Source organism: Typopeltis vanoorti, chromosome 3, assembly GCF_054136105.1.
Source record: "Typopeltis vanoorti isolate ZY-2024b chromosome 3, IOZ_Tvanoo_1.0, whole genome shotgun sequence".
Lineage (NCBI taxonomy): Eukaryota > Metazoa > Arthropoda > Arachnida > Uropygi > Thelyphonidae > Typopeltis > Typopeltis vanoorti.
Genome location: NC_143551.1, coordinates 54,663,950 through 54,680,825, shown reverse-complemented (window position 1 = coordinate 54,680,825; position 16,876 = coordinate 54,663,950). Strand labels below are relative to the sequence as shown.

The 16,876-nt window shown below is 35.5% G+C and overlaps 1 protein-coding gene across 3 annotated transcripts in view; it reads right to left on the bottom strand.

Annotated features, from left to right (window-relative positions):
* Window positions 1-16,876, bottom strand: part of LOC150108163 (uncharacterized) — a 461,861-nt gene that overhangs the window by 421,585 nt on the left and 23,400 nt on the right. For 2 of the 3 annotated variants that reach the window (XM_090390617.1, XM_090390619.1), the window contains exon 1: window positions 10,165-10,297. The exons of the other annotated variant lie outside the window; for it this stretch is intronic. The gene's annotated coding sequence lies outside the window, so the exon portion shown is untranslated. Of the gene's footprint in view, window positions 1-10,164; window positions 10,298-16,876 lie in introns of those variants that run through there. 3 annotated transcript variants of the gene reach the window in all.

The window sequence follows — 16,876 nt, the reverse complement described above, 5'->3', positions numbered from 1 at the left end:
GGATACAAATACATGTGCTGTGTGCTTAATTAAGTATAGTAAGGTTTATAATTAAGATGATGCTACTATGATTTCTGGAAATAGACAAGTCCTAAGCAGCGTCAATATTAGCAATTTTGATTTATTAAATTAAAATACTCATCACTTGACTGCTCTTGAAAATTATTACTACTTTAAGGCTAAGAAATTGTTTATTGGCAGTTTTAATGATTTTTTAAGATATACATATTTCTTTACATTTCAATATACATATTAACCTAAGAATGATTTGTTACTTCATTAATGGTGAACAATGTATGTCGAAATTCTGGTGGATAGTGTATTAAAAAAGAGTGCAATGAAACTCCAAAATTTTACTCACCACACTAGATTTTTAATAATGATTATATAATGTTCAAAAAATAAATAAATCCATCCTCTGTTATGCACATATGGCATGATCAAGAAGCGAAATTCTTTGAATGTCTTCCAGACCAAAAACTTGTTTCTGATTGAGATTCATGTTTATCAGCACTTGAGACACCTGGACATCTAAGGTGCTCAACAGACTAAAGTCTGTGTAAATCTATATTGGTAAATCTAATGGTAACTGCTCATAAATATGACTGCGATGTTTTAATAAATGCCTGCAAGGCACTAGAAACAAAAAATAATTAATGTCATATACAATAACTAGATGCTATTTGAAGATGAGACTTACAACTAAAAACTGCTGACAGAAGTACTGAAATATCTGAGCCATATAGCCTTGGTGATGCCATCTTTATCAAGTATTGTCTGTATAGGGTTAAATATCATCTTTGAATAAATAAGATAATGGAATTGCACTCATATCTTATAAGTATAAAAGAAAACTACAACAAAATGTTTTGTTACCTAATGTCTGGCAATATCTTCCAGAAGTTTTAACTAGAGAAAACATAGATGAGGAAAGCTCTGAAGGTTCACAAAGACCTATGTTTTAAAAACAATTCAAACACAACGATTATACAATTGAACATGAGACATCTGACATACATATTTGTAATTCACTGTTATGCATAGCTTTTAGATAACTGCCAGTGCAGAAAGGGTCTGAAATGTTACACAAGTGGGAGGTAATGGACAATGTCAGCAGGGAGTCTGTTCTTCCAGACTCAAGACTTCTAGTCTGGCCTAAGCAAACTTTTCTGCATGAGCAGAAAATCTTATAGATGCTAGGATATTGTTTTAGAAAGGAACAATGTCACAGTAAAAGTTTAGAATTACAAATATGTAAGCATAGCATTGTAATATATATGCTACTAGATGTCTCATGCATTTAACTGTGTTGTCATCTTTGGATTGTTTTTAAAAAATAATTTAAAAGTTTATTCTAATTAAAGCTTCCTAAAGATATTACAACATAAGCAATGAAACATGCATAAAATAGTTTTCTTTATTATAAAATATATGAGTCTTACATCACTTATTTATATCTGGTCTCACGTTTTCTCCTTTTTTTATATATAAATATATTTCACCCAAGAGATTGTGAATTATAGTATAGCTGTAACTGTTAATTGTTGTAATGGTTAATGTACTCAAGTGAAAATCATGAGTTCTGTCTTTTCTATAAAATAGTAACTTTTTATAATATATACAATATTCTAATATAATTTTGGTGTACTGATTTTTCCACAAAATGACATACACACTTCATGGAAGTTTTTTCACTCGACTATACTACCAATTATATATTTAGTTTAATTCTTTATCCAAGTGTAAGCAAACAAAGTTTGCGCCTGAAGTATTTTCAGGACTGGGGCAACTCGTGGCAAAGGTGGTATAAGTTCTCATCACTTGCCTTAGTATCCCATAATGCAATGCACATCTCCTTGTGAACTAGATGTCACTACCACCTCACTTACTGGCATAAAAGAAGGCATGGAGCTGTGTGTTGTTCAATGATAAAAAGTACAAGCAGAATGGGTAGGTCAAGGGAGCTCAGTGACTTCGAATGTGAACAAGCCATTGGTTGCCACATCAGTAAGAAATCAGTCAGAGGCATTTCAACCCTCCTCAAGTTGCCCAAGTCAACAGTTGGTGACGTGATTGTGAAGTGGAAACGTGAAGGCACAACCACAACAAAACCATGGTTGGGTAGGCTGTGTCATTTAATGACAGACAGGGACCGTCGAGCATTGAAGAAGATGGTTTGTAGAAATTGCCAGACATTGAGTGAAACAATCACCTGTGAGTTCCACAGTGCTACTAACTGTCCAGCCAGCACCATGACGGTGCATCAAGAGTTAAGAGGAATGGGGTTTCCATGGTCGAGCAGCTGCCCATAAACCAAACATTTCTCCTGTGAACACTAAGAGCCACCTGCAGTGGTGTAAAGAGCGATGCCACTGGACAACTGGAAACGTGAATTGGAGTGATGAATCACACTTTACCTTGTGACAGTCCGATGGGAGGGTCTGGGTGTGGCGAATGCCTGGAGAACAATTTCTGCAAGCATGTGTGGGTGCCAACAGTGAAATTTGGAGGTGGCGTTACAGTGTGGAGGTAACGTCCATTCCATTTTCATGGAATGGACTTGGCCCTCTTGTAACACTACATGGAAATCTAAATATGGAAGAGTACAAGGACATTTTGACCCATTGTGTACTGTCTACGGTAGAAGATCAATCCGGTGATGACAATTGTCTGTATCAGCATGACAATGCTACCTGCCATAAAGCAAGGTCTATGAGGGAATGGTTTGTGGACAATAACGTTCCAGAAATGGACTGGCCAGCCCAGAGCCCTGACCAGAATCCCATAGAACACCTTTGAGATGAATTAGAATGCGACTTCACTCTGGACCCCAATGACCCACATCACGAACTGCTTGACTACAGCTCTTCAGGAAGAATTCCTCCAGAGACGTTCCGACACCTGGTAGAAAGTCTCCCTGGCAGAGTTAGAAATATCATAGAAGCAAAGGGTGGACTCACCCCGTATTAATGTCCACTACTGGAAAGTGTGTAACAGGGAAAGTCGGATTACAGTTTTGAGTAGGTGTCCAAATATTTTGATCAGACAGTGCATAAAAATCTCTTAAATGTACAATATTACAAGCATTAGCTGTACAGTTGAATTCCTGAGTCACAGAAATTGCTACCTCCATTCATCTTTCATTCCATCTACCTTTGTTCTTGAAACAGCCTTCCTCATTAAGTGATCCCAAAAGACAACTTCCCAGCTCTTAAAAAATAAATAAAAAATAAAATAAACCCTTTCCTCTTGATTCTATGCCCTGCACATGACATTGATTTGTTATAGGCTTTGCACCCTCTCACATGTGCATGGAGTGATTATATATATACAACATACAAGCCTCATAACCTTAGTTACTTCAGCTATAATTTCAAACAACAATATTATCTGATTGTTGCACTTTCTCTTGTTCATACTGAGCTTAGTTTGTGTATACTGAGAATGAAAAATATGCTTATTTCAAAGTTATTTTATTTGCTCTGCAAGTAATCATTTTATAAAGTAATAATCAGATAGCAACTGGGTCTGAAGTGTTGTGTGCATTCTGACATCATCTTGATAAAGGACACCCATTTTCAGATGACTAGTTCCAGGTAGTAGTGATAACAAAGAACAGTATGTGTATACACTTGTTAATAACAATAAAAGATGGGTGTTGATGGCAAGTCCTTCTGGAACTAGTTTCAAAGTGGACCAGACCAGCTGCCCACCTCAAAAATCCACCAAATGCAAGACATGACCTTATTCACAATCTGAGTAGGGGTGTGTGGACCAGATTTTTTGCATGGAGAATGCTGAGTGAGTGAAATGAATTACCAGAATTGTTGAGTTCCCTTGAATGGATTCAAGGAGAGGTAGGATAGGATTTGCATGTATAATGGTTGATTTGGGTCTTCCACAATGAGTCTCTGGACTCCATGGAGATGCCATAAAATAATAATCCTCTTATCAAGACTGCAATTGCTGCTTTATCTGGCTAATTAATCCATATTAATTTTGTGTCTATAATTGTTGAAATAAGTCCGTTTTTCATAGCAAGTGAGATTTGCTTGCTGAAAAATTTATTCAATGGAATAGAAACAACTAACTGGTATTAGTCGAACATTTCCACAAATTCTGTTGATCTTGCCAAGATGTCTCACATTTTTTTCTCAAGTACAGGAATCGGGCAATAATCCACAAATGTATATGACCAGATTAGCATCTGGGGGCTTGATCACTATGCCAAAATCAAATGAGAGTGGCCATTCAGAATAAGGTTCATAGATGAGAGTCATAAGGATTCAAACTTTTTGAACCACTCAAATACAGTGCTTTTTTTTTTAGGGTATTCTGATCTTTTTCCTTTGCAACTCACCTGATAATTGATAAGTGTAATTGATATCTGCTCTTTAACGAATAGGTTTTGGATTGAAATTTCAACATGGGCAAGGATGTTTGTGAAATGGCTTTAAGCAGTAAATAAATTTTATATACCAGTGTCACACTATCACTTTCATTAATTAATGGACAACCAACCTGGCTTGAAAACCATTAACAATTTTATATTGGTCTCCAGAGCAGAATTATCTAGCTCTTCATCCCACTGATGGCATTTATGTACTATAGGTGAGTACATAAATTCCATATTTTTGAGTAAATTTCAAATAAAAAATAAACTAAAAAAGGTATCTAGGATTGTTTTTGCTGCAATACTGCCAGGTTCAAACTCAATGCCTTATAATAATAATAATTTTTTTTATCTCTGCATGTTAGTGTGTTCTTCAATAACGATGTAATCCTATGAGCTACTTTGGAACACTTCAGTGGCATGTCCTCTGAACTTCAACTATCTATCCACCAACCCTCCACCCCCCCCCCCAGTCCATATTTCTTGGAGTACAGTTCCATCAATGTGGTACACAACTTGTAATCTTGTATTCCCAAAATGATAACTTTACACTTTTCTCCATTAAACTGACATTTGTCATCTTTTGCCCCATACTGCTAGCCAAATCAAATCATCCTGCAAGCTCTCTACAACAGTTTGATTAATTATTATGCATCATCAGCAAACAACTGAATACCTCCTCTTTGTTCCAAAACGACACAAGTAGATGGAATGAGTCTCCCCTACTCTGCCTTCCCCATTACACCTCAGCTGTTCAAGCAAAATGTGAACAGACTCTGCCTCTCTTCTATTCCTCTTGCCCCCAGTCCATATTTCTTGGAGTACAGTTCCATCAATGTGGTACACAACTTGTAATCTTGTATTCCCAAAATGATAACTTTACACTTTTCTCCATTAAACTGACATTTGTCATCTTTTGCCCCATACTGCTAGCCAAATCAAATCATCCTGCAAGCTCTCTACAACAGTTTGATTAATTATTATGCATCATCAGCAAACAACTGAATACCTCCTCTTTGTTCCAAAACGACACAAGTAGATGGAATGAGTCTCCCCTACTCTGCCTTCCCCATTACACCTCAGCTGTTCAAGCAAAATGTGAACAGACTCTGCCTCTCTTCTATTCCTCTTGCCCACACATGATGCTAATGTGATATAGGTCTTGTGGCCTTTCGTGTATGAATAAGATTAAAAAAAATAAAAAATAAAAAAAAAACATTTACCTTCAAATCATGTCCTATGTCATTTCTATACAAATTAATTAAACAATAATGGTCCAAGCACAGAGCCTTGCAGCACGCTGCTGACCACCTGCTTCATTCTGGACTCTGCTCCTTCATACATAACGTTTTGGTATCTATCCATGAGCCTAGTTTGGATATGAGATTAGCAAAATCCAGCAGTATCACTGTGTAGCCATTTCCATTGTCAAACTCAGCTGAGATTAAAAAAGTTAATAAATTAAATTACTAAGATAAGACTGAACTTCAACAAAGTCATATTATCACATCATAGAATCATATTCTCATCCTCCCATTCTCGAATTCTGTCTTTAACCAACTTTTGCAATACTTTTACCACCACTCCCAAGAATAGTGATTGGTCGATAATTTTCTACACAGTCTTAGAGCCTCTTTTATGCAAAGAAACGATTTAACCTCCTTCCACTCCATAGGGACCTTACCAGAGCTCAGCCTTTATTTACACAGCCATGACAATTCCTTTGCACATTAATGTAATACCTGAGCTGATATCCCATCCAAACCCACAGCAGTATTTGCATTTTAATTCTGCAATATCATAAGGATCTCCGATTTATTAACCTCCATTCTCATATCAGTTAGTAGTACATAAGACAGAAATATCCCCAAGGTGATACTTTTGAAAAGTGTTCACTCAGTAACTCTACTGTTACATCTGACTGTCGCCTTGCTCCCACTAAAATCATCCTTCCAAAATCATTCTTCCTTTTACTTGCCATGTAGTGAAATTCTTTCGAATTTCCTTTCACCTGCTGGCTTAGGTCTTCTCATAATCTGATTTTGCCTCCCTTACTTTGGTGACAATCTTTCTATCCTGAGATCTGTATACTGCTCTTGAGCTTGCTGATCATATTTCTCCTTATAAATCTTCCATAACATTTTATTTTTTTGCAGATCATGCCTAATACTACTACTCATCCATCTAACACCTACCTTATTTATCTTCCTGACCATGGGAATACATTCTGATATTGCTTCTGTCAGATAGTCAACAGCTATCTGTCAGGCACTGCTAACATCTTTCCCATCCAATTTCTTATACCATGGGACAGCTGTAAGCTGCGTCTGAAGCTTGTTATAAGAAGATCTTCTGAACAGATCTTCTGAACCTATGACCAAATCTGCAATACCATGAGTCCCTTAAGTTATATGCTGTTTCAAGTAATTATCTCTTAAGAGTATGAATTCCATGTCTTTCTTGCCATAATCTTTCCTCTTTCCATCTCCATAGTTAAAATCCCCAATAATTACTTGACCTGCATTCATTGCACTAACCCCTTGTAACCCCCCCCCCCAGCCTAAAGCAGCAATCAACTCTATATTTTGTTCCATTGGCCACTATTTCACACCAGATTGCCTCAAATGAACTGCCATTCACACACCTATCTTCTTGATATCCTATTTTTTTGGCTGCAGTTCTTCAGCTATCATCAGCAATACTCCTCCCTCTGTTCTATCATATTACTAATTCATTTAAAATAAATTAAAGATGCCAAGAAATTATATTCTTGGTTTAATCCTTTATCCAAGTGTAAGCAAACAAAGTTTGCACCTTAAGTAATTTCAGGACTGGGTAACTCATATATAAAGGCTAATGACTTCACATCACTTGCCTTAGTATTCCATAATGCAATGCACATCCTTATGGGCATTTATGATACCATACATTATGGGAAGGATCACTACCCAGACTGGTTACAATCTTTGAGTTCTCATCAGTGGGAGCCAGATCCAGAAGTGATACCAATGCAGAAGTCATTAAAGGCAAGTGATGTGAAGTCATAAGCCTCTATATACAAGTAGCCCAGTCTTGAAATTACTTCACATGCAAACTTCGTTTGCTTACATTTCGAATAAAGGATTAAACCATGAATATAATTTTTGGCATCTTTAATTTATAGTAAAACCAAGTGGAAAAACTTCCAAAATACTAATGTATTTATAATTTAAACTGGTTCCATGATTGCTTTCTCACCACAACATAATCTAATTATGTCATCTTCAGCACAATCTTCATCTATTAAATTTGCATGCATCCTTTTCTTGGCAAAGTCCAGCTACAATGACCAGAATGATTTAATTAGCTTAACCCAAACAACCACCAAGAATATAAACAGACAATTACAAAACAGAATTAAATCAATAAAATAATGTTTTCATTTCAATAATCAAAATTTCAACTGCCACACCCACTAATCAACAGAGCAGCTCAAATTAGGATCAAGAGAATGGTTCAAATTAATGTCTGTCAGAGAGGATTTATATTTAAGTGTATGTGTGTGTATACACACACACACACACACACACAGATATATGCACAGAGAGAGAAGAAACTTATTAAATACTAAATTTTACAATAAGATGATTGATTATCAGTATATTGTCCTATATTTAAAAAAAAATAAAAAAAACATAAAATAAAAAAAATTACGTACTACATTCTAATGAATCCAGAAATTTCATCCAGGGAAAAGTATATGCAAAATTTCTACCAGCCAACTGATATATTTCACATTATATATAATCTCCATAGAATATATTAGCTCATCATAAGAAATCTTTAAAAGAATTCAATTCTGCTTGTTATGTATATTATTAAGATGTTATGTATTATAATAATTACATTAATGAAGTAAAAAAATTCAGTGCATAAATTCCACAATTTCTATTATAGCCATACACTTTAAAATTGGGCCACAGCAATACTTTCATCTAATCGTCACCCCCATCTCAGGCAACAGTGCATATGATCTTACCATTATTAAAACCTAACCTTTCTTCCTCATATCCTTCATTACATCTTTCAGGGTTAACCCTTTGTTCTCACTTTCTCTTCATTCCACTTTAACAAAAAAATTCTCCAGTAATTATCTTCTTTACAGAGTTATTTATTTATCTTCTTATTTATAATTAGCTCTTCAAAACAGTTTATGTCTCCATCATTTCAAATATTTTCCTCCAATTTACCAGAATGTGTAGATTAGATGTTTACACAATCTATTCTCATTGCTGATATTCTTTATTATCAACTTTTCCAGAAATTCTTAATCTCCCACATCCAGGTTGTCCACAGTAGTCCAGCAGTGATATGATCAAGGCTTCAAATCAAAGGTATCCTTTAAGTAAATTACGCTGGATGCGTTTTAAAGCGCACACACACCACAACCCAACCATAGTAAATCATGATTCTGAACTGCAAAGTAAACATAAATCCATATAACTGTTTCGTTTGATTATCTTGTAAACCGATCCGTTTATGTCTCTCCTCCTAATTAGTGCATACGATCTTTCTAATAATAATGCAGATTTTGTGACAGTGACCGCCAGTTATCCTATATCAGCGAGAAGTGACAACAAAAGCAAACAAGTCCGTGAGAACATTGAAAGGCCTGGATGTAAAATATGCTGTTTCATGCAAAGTACCGTGCATGGCTAGGAAAACTGAAGTAAGAATTATTATTACTATTATTATCTCTCCTAGTTTTATGAGAAGTATTCAATATATATGGAGAAAGGGAGCTCCTAGACGCAGCAGAAGGGTTAGGAGGTGTAAACGATTTGCGGTAGTGTCTCTAGTGCAAGCAATTTCACCTGTCCAACAGTGCACTCAATACTGTTAGCTAAGTAAATTATATATTTTAATCATATGTTATTATATGATAAGAATTAGATTATTTAAACACATACGAAGAAGCAGATTCCTACACAATTAACTCCGAATTTCTGAAGAATGCATAACAAAGCCAATAATACTATAATATGTTTGCTGTTTATAAATTATGTTAATTTACTTTTGACCTTCCGTAAAAGTCGTGATTTCGTTTGCGAGTGAAAAAATAAACAAAATTAAAACGACTAGACAAAATATTTACATTACGCCACATATACTGTGCATTACGCTACACATACGATATCAAACGGAATTATGCACCATAACAGAATGCGTAAACAGAATACAGTACTTCATATTATTTTTTGCATATATCTATATTTTGAAATGGAATGCTGTATAACTTTCATTTCCGAAAGAGAAAAATAAAATAAGGGGGGGAAAAATGACCATTTTTTTTTTTTTTTTTTTAATAAGTGCTGCACCATAGCATTCTACCACAGAATACACCTGAGTAGCAATTGAACGAAATGTTAAGTCTCGGTCTAACCACGTATACGAAGCTGCAAGGTGCACATTCAGAAATTTAGTACTGTGTACTTAGAATAGATCGACATATCTATAACAGATGCTATACATTATATTTCTACTGAGTTGCAAATGAGTAGGAAAGCTTCATATTTTCCCAACAGCGCTTCAAAACAACAAGTATCACTCTACCGTGACATTCCGTCTCCCTGTACTAGGCGTAGCCCTAGTTGACCCTACTCCGTCGGCGACGGGGCCTCAGTGTACACGTACTAAATATGGCGCACCTAAGCCTACGGATCGCGTCAGGTAAACAGCGTTCAAATAGTAAGGATATATTAATAATTTGTTTAAAAAAAGTCTTCTCTTACTTTGAATTAATGCAGAACCAACTAAAACAAGAAGATGGATCTCCCTTGGATACAAAACCAGGAACAAAATATAGCTGCACGGAAAATACTTTTCCACACCACAACACCAAAACAGGCCACACTGACACCCCACGTCTTGCACGTTTGGGAATGACGGAGATACGGAACCTTAGCACCCGAACATTCTACTACCGGTGTAGCCATGCGCAGATACACAAATATATTACAGCCATAAAAACACGGATCGCTGGACAGCATCAAACAATAATCCTTGATAAATATAATAATTAGGTATCTGCTTTTGTGTTTTTATCATGATAAAAAGTGTTCTCCCATTTATATTGCACTATTTTTTAAACCCCGCATCACAGCAACACAGAACTAGCTCCTTTCGCCACTCCCACTTTCAAGCACCGCAGTGTTGTAATGTAGCATACGAGAAAATTTAAATAAAATGAAATAAGGCGCAGTGAACCTAGCACATAAAAGTTCATCAAAAAGAAATCTTATTTAAAAAATAAAATATAAAATAATAAGAAGAAAGCAGTAATAATGTTGAAAAGCCTTCCCAGCATTGGTGATTAACATTTCATTAAAATAAGATCATTTTATCTTTCAGAATATAGCTAATTTTTATACGTAGATCCAAAAAGTGATATAAAAAAAAAAAAGTTACCAAAGTAGATAGCTACATTCCATGTAGATAAAAGACTATAAATCTATATTACATATTAGTACCATGCGTAGTTAAGTTTTATTTAACTTTTGAATTTTTATTTGATTTTTTTTATTGAATATTTACGTAATCCAGAAATTCTTTATGCCAAAAGGGATTCAAACCCTGAAGATCAGTAAGCTAATCACAACTGGTGAATAGGGGTGGGGAAGGAAAAGAAGCAAGTTACATTATATATATATAACTTATATAATATTAACGAATCCGCGAGCTGTCACCAATGATTCGGAAACACGGTTCGGAATACACAAAATAAAACAACGCAAGCGCTTTAGATTCATTTTCTTCAGTAATTAATATAATAATTTTGTTCTGAAAAACACATTTTTAATGATTCTCTTTGATAATTCTATAAATGTTTATTAGCAATTATTTACCAGTCATTTTTGAGTAAAAATAAACTAGTAAGCACAGAGTATAAATAAATAGACTGAGTTGGGCATTGGGTATACGGCCGAAGCAACTTAGGCTATGATTGTTAGGTCTAACTGCGTGTGTTCTTCTGGCCAGTTTGCCTACTTTGCGGAAATGGAAATCTTCTCAGCACCGTATGAGACTGATACATCACCTTCAATTGAAAAATGTTGATAAATATTCTTAGCATCCTAGAATATATAAATGGATAAAAAAGCAGTGCGTAGGATATAATCAACGGGTATGTGAGGGAAGCAATATCGGAATGTATTTCCATGGACATGAAGATAAATAAGGTAGGTGTTAGATTGATGAGTAGTAGTATTAGGTGTGATCTGCAAAAATAAAAAAATGTTATGGAGGATTTACAAGGAGAAAGATTACCAGTACACTCACGAGCAGTACAAAAATCAGGCGAGAAAGGGTATCAGCAATAGAAAGGAAGGCTAAATTGGATTATGAGAAGACCTTAACCAAGTAGGTCAAAGGAAGTTTCAAAGAATTCTTTCTTTTGCTACGTAGCAAGTAAAAGGAGGAATGACTTTGGAAAGATAACTTTAGTGGGCGCTAATGGTATCGAGGTGACTGAGTCATACCTGGATACCTTGGATATGAAGTGGTAGAAAAGATTCACAGGGAGTGGCCAAGTTGGCGAGTGGTGTAAGGAATGCTCCCTACATTGATAGATTGAGAGTTTGTGGATTACAGAGGTTAGTTGATAGACGGAAAAGAGGGGATATGATAGAAACATTTAAGTTACTAAAAGGTTTTTATAAGATTCATGCAGAGGAAATATTTCAGCAGTTGGACAGTGATGGAAGAACAAGAGGTCATCACTGGAAATTAAGTAAGAGTATAGTTAACAAAGGTATGAGGACTAGATTTTTTTCCGCTTGGATGAGTCTCCTGAATCCATGGAATGCCTGTATAATAATAATAATAATAATAATAATAATAATAATTCCCCTCCCCCAGGAAAGAACACGGCCTTGACGTGGCGATGGGGCTTGCGTGCTTCAGTGATGTTCAGAGCTATTCTGGCGGTAGCATAGCTGACAGCAGGGCCACTCTTGTCAGACAGGTCTCAACTAAGGAGCCAGTTGTTCCATCCCCCATCGTAATGGTGAAAAGGAAGAAGAGATCCATACCGGATCAATCGACGCCTGGATCATCAGGGACTGCGTCAGATGTTGGGGATACTGGGCATCAGGCAACAAGTGGACTACAGGACCCAGCTCTCCTTGTTGGGCAATCAGGGCAGGAAGCTGAAAAACGACTGGAAGAAACCAAACGTAAAAAATGGACTGTAAAAGAAAACAGAGAAGTTATGAAATGTTTTTACAGATCAACACCAGAAAAACTTTTCAGGAGATGCTTTCACGAGGTTTCAGAAAGCTTATGCATTTATTTTGGAAACAAAAATTCCCAGAATCTGCAATAACACCACGAAGACTTATGGACCAAAAGATTTTCATCTTCCGTAACAAAATATTTACTGAACTTGAGCTGCAAGAGTTACGTAAGAAACCAACAATTCCAGTAACAGCAAATCATCAGGAGGTAGCTATATCAAACTTTGGAATTCAACTCAGTAAACATTAAGCTGACGACATACATCAGAATGTTTTGACAGAAGAGCAGTGTAAAATGAAATCAGGAATATTGGAATATATGAACTCCATAAATTACCGTATATGACTACCGCCATTAAATATGCAAATGCTATAATTGAAACCATCACAAACAACAGTATAAAGGAAACAAATCAGCTCCTATACAGCACAGCTTATATAATTTCAGTGAAGCTTGGTTGCAAATCGAAAGAGCAAAAGCCAAGGATGAAACAATCTGCACCATGGAAAATCCGGTTAGAACGAAAAGTCGACAAACTTCGAGCTGATCTGAGCAACTTAAAGAGTTTTAAGTTGCTCAGATCAGGAAAAAACTGATTAACACATATAATTTGGCCAACAAAACAATTGCTGAAGTTACCAAAGAACTAAAACAAAGAATTACAGCGACTGCACAGAAAATTAAAAGATATGAAGCAAGAATAAACCAATATGTACAAAATATGCAATTTCGATAGAACCAACGTCAGTTCTTTCAGTCTATTCAGAGATATATAAATGCAAACCATCATTCCCCAGGAAAAGAAGAAACACTCAAATTTTGGAAGTCAATCTGGGATAATCCTATTGAACGCAATGAAGATGCCTGATGGATTAAGGAAATATAATCAGAAATGAAACAAAAACCAATGCAAAATATCATTATCACTAAAGAAATGGTCAGTGCTCAAGCTAGAAAATTAAAAAAACTGGAGTGCACCTGGCAAAGACAAACTACATGGATTTTGGTTAAAACATCTAACCAGTCTACATGATCGAATGGCAGAACAATTTAATTATTTGTTGCAGTCAAGCTCAGTGGAAGACTGGATGATATCTGGGCGCACTTTTCTCTTCATGAAAGATAAGGGTGCAGACCCAAGTAACTATCGTCCAATAACATGCCTACCAACTATGCTTAAGCTGTTCACTGCAATCATAGCAAATTCCATATACCTCTACTTATCAAATAATCAGATTTACCCGATTGGACAAAAAGGCAATTTTCAAAAACTAGAGGAATAAGAGACCAAATCCTTATTAATAAAATGATTCTCAGAAACTCAAAAAGACGAAAAACTAATTTCTTATAAAAAAATTAATCACACTCCTGGATCCTAAAATCACTAAAAATATTTGGAATTAGCAAAAACATATGTTCGTTTCTGGCTGCTGCTATAAAATAATGGAAAACAACTTTAATAGTAAATAATGAACGATTTGGAGATATCAGCATGGAATTTTCCAAGGTGGTTCCATGTCACCATTGCTCTTCAACATTTCTTTGGTAACTTTGTCTATGATTCTGAAGAAAACAAAAGTTGGATATGAAATTCCTAAATGTAATATTAAAATATCCCATCTGTTATATATGGATGACTTGAAGTTATATAGAAAATTGGCCCAGCAAATAGACTTTTTATTGAACACAGTTCGTATTTTCAGTCAGGACATCAAAATGGAATTTGGTTTAGATAAATGCCCAATTTTATCTATTAAACGAGGAAAAATTAATGACACAGGCAGTTTTAATTTTGATCAAGAGAAATATATAAAAGCAATTTCAGCTGATGAACACTATGTAAATACCTAGGAATATTAGAAGGTAACAATATTCTCCACTCGAAAGTTAAACAACAGGCAGCATCAGAATACACCAAAAGAGTTAGAAATATTCTGAAAACAAAACTAAATGGATTAAACACAATTAAAGAAATCAATTCTTGGGCTATACCAGTGATCCGATACACAGCTGGCATAATAGATTGGACAAAAGAAGACCTGGACAAACTGGCCCGCAAAACTAGAAAACTAATGACTGTGCATCATGCATTACATTCACAAAGTGATTTGACTGGTTGTACCTACCGAGGAGAATAGGTGGACGGGATCTGCTGCAAGTGAGACAGACTGTGGAAGAAGAAGAAATTAATTTAAGAAGTTGCATCGACAACAGCTCTGAGCCAATGCTTCAGGCAATTGCACAAGAAGGCCTTCTAAAAGCAACAGGAAACAAATCCGATTACAAAAAGGAACAACAAAATAACCAATATGTGCGCTGGAAAAATAAACCCTTGCATGACCAATTTCTTCGAGATACCGAGGACAAAATTGAAGTGAACAAGACGTGGCAATGGCTACAATACGGATACATTAAAAATTAAACAGAATGATTTATTCTAGCAGCTCAAGAACAGGCATTACAAAAACTAATGCAATCAAAGCAAAAATTTTGAACATCAATAATAACAGCAAATGCAGATTATGGAATCAGAAAGATGAGACTGTAGAACATCTAATCAGTGCCTGCAGCAAAATAGCTCAAACTGACTATAAATACCGCCATGATCAAGTGGCTAAAACAATTCATTAGCATATATGCAAAAAATATGCTTTTCCTACTTCTGATAACTGGTGGCAGCATAGAATAGAGACAGTATTGGAAAGCGGAACAGCAAATATTTCTCTGTGACTTTAGAATACAAACTGATCGGCATTTGGAACACAATAGACCCGACATCACAATTATCGAAAATCGACAGGTTTGGATTATTAATATCGCAGAACCCAGTGATAACAACATTAACAACAAAGAACTGGAAAAAATTACTAAATATCGAGATCTGGCAATGGCCGACTGTGGCTTAAACACATCAAAGTCATCCCAATAGTTTATCGGTGCAACTTCAAAGAAGCTATCCAACTATTTACAACAATTAAACATCAACGAAGTGACCCCATATGACCTACAAAAAACAGCATTACTTGGAACAGTCCATATTTTACGTCGCTACCTGACGGACTATTCTTAGATTCTTGGGTAGAATCTGAATCACTAGTCAAATTTTTATTTATATGATATCTTGTTTTGACTGTGTATCAATTATGTGAATAAAATAATAATAATTTTTAGTCTTCAAGACCGACAGCGGGAAAAAAAATTATGTTTTTTTTTTAATATTATTTAGCTTTAGATGACGCAAAAAACAGTGCTGGAATTGAAATGCATTAATTAGAGTATAATGATACAACAGCAGTGAGTCCATATTGGATACGTCACCATCTTATATAAACAAGTTTTTCCTTTCCTTTCCCAACCCACTACCCATATACGGTACTAATGTACTATAGGTCGACCAGCCAACCTCTCGTATATGGGCCGGACATAAAAAAAAAAAAAAAAAAAATCTTATGATATCAATGTAACTATTGGTTGGAATGCATTTTGTATGCCAATAGCATATGTTCTCCTTGACAGTTTGCTTGGTTGCGGGACGAAAAATCTAAGTTTCCAAGAGAGTAATATTCTTCCACCTTCGTATATGCCAGGCTAACTCACCTTCGCTATATATATTGTCATAAAGAGAACGATCATATAGATCTTTGTGATGAAAGATAAGCTCCGGCAGATACATGATAAAAAATTACTATTATTACTGCTATTACGTGATACCTCCAAGGACTACTTATCGTAGGAAGACTCCACTACAACTCGCTATTTTCCCTACTTAATCCTCAAACCACACAACGCTGCTACCATCAACACACACACACACAATACCATCTCCGCATATAACCACGAATAGCATACTTTGTTTGTAAATTGTGTGTGTTATCTTGGCCGAATAGACTGTATGGAATTATTGGAGACTCATAAAAAGCAGCATTTCGCAACAGCATGAGGAGAGAGAGAGAGAGAGATGGGGTTTAATAAAATTGGGTATTTATGATACACACTGAAATATGTCAGAATTGGTTATAATCGGCTGAAAAAACAATTATATATTGTTGTAATAATTATCTAGTCTGAAGTTTGGGATATTTTGTATCTCAGCTAAACTTGGTCCCAATTTTGGTTTCTCTCAGACCATTTTTACTGCCAAAATAAAATCTCTTGTGATAATGATTCACGTTCACTAGACAAGAATATTACGAAATTCACGTTTTTATG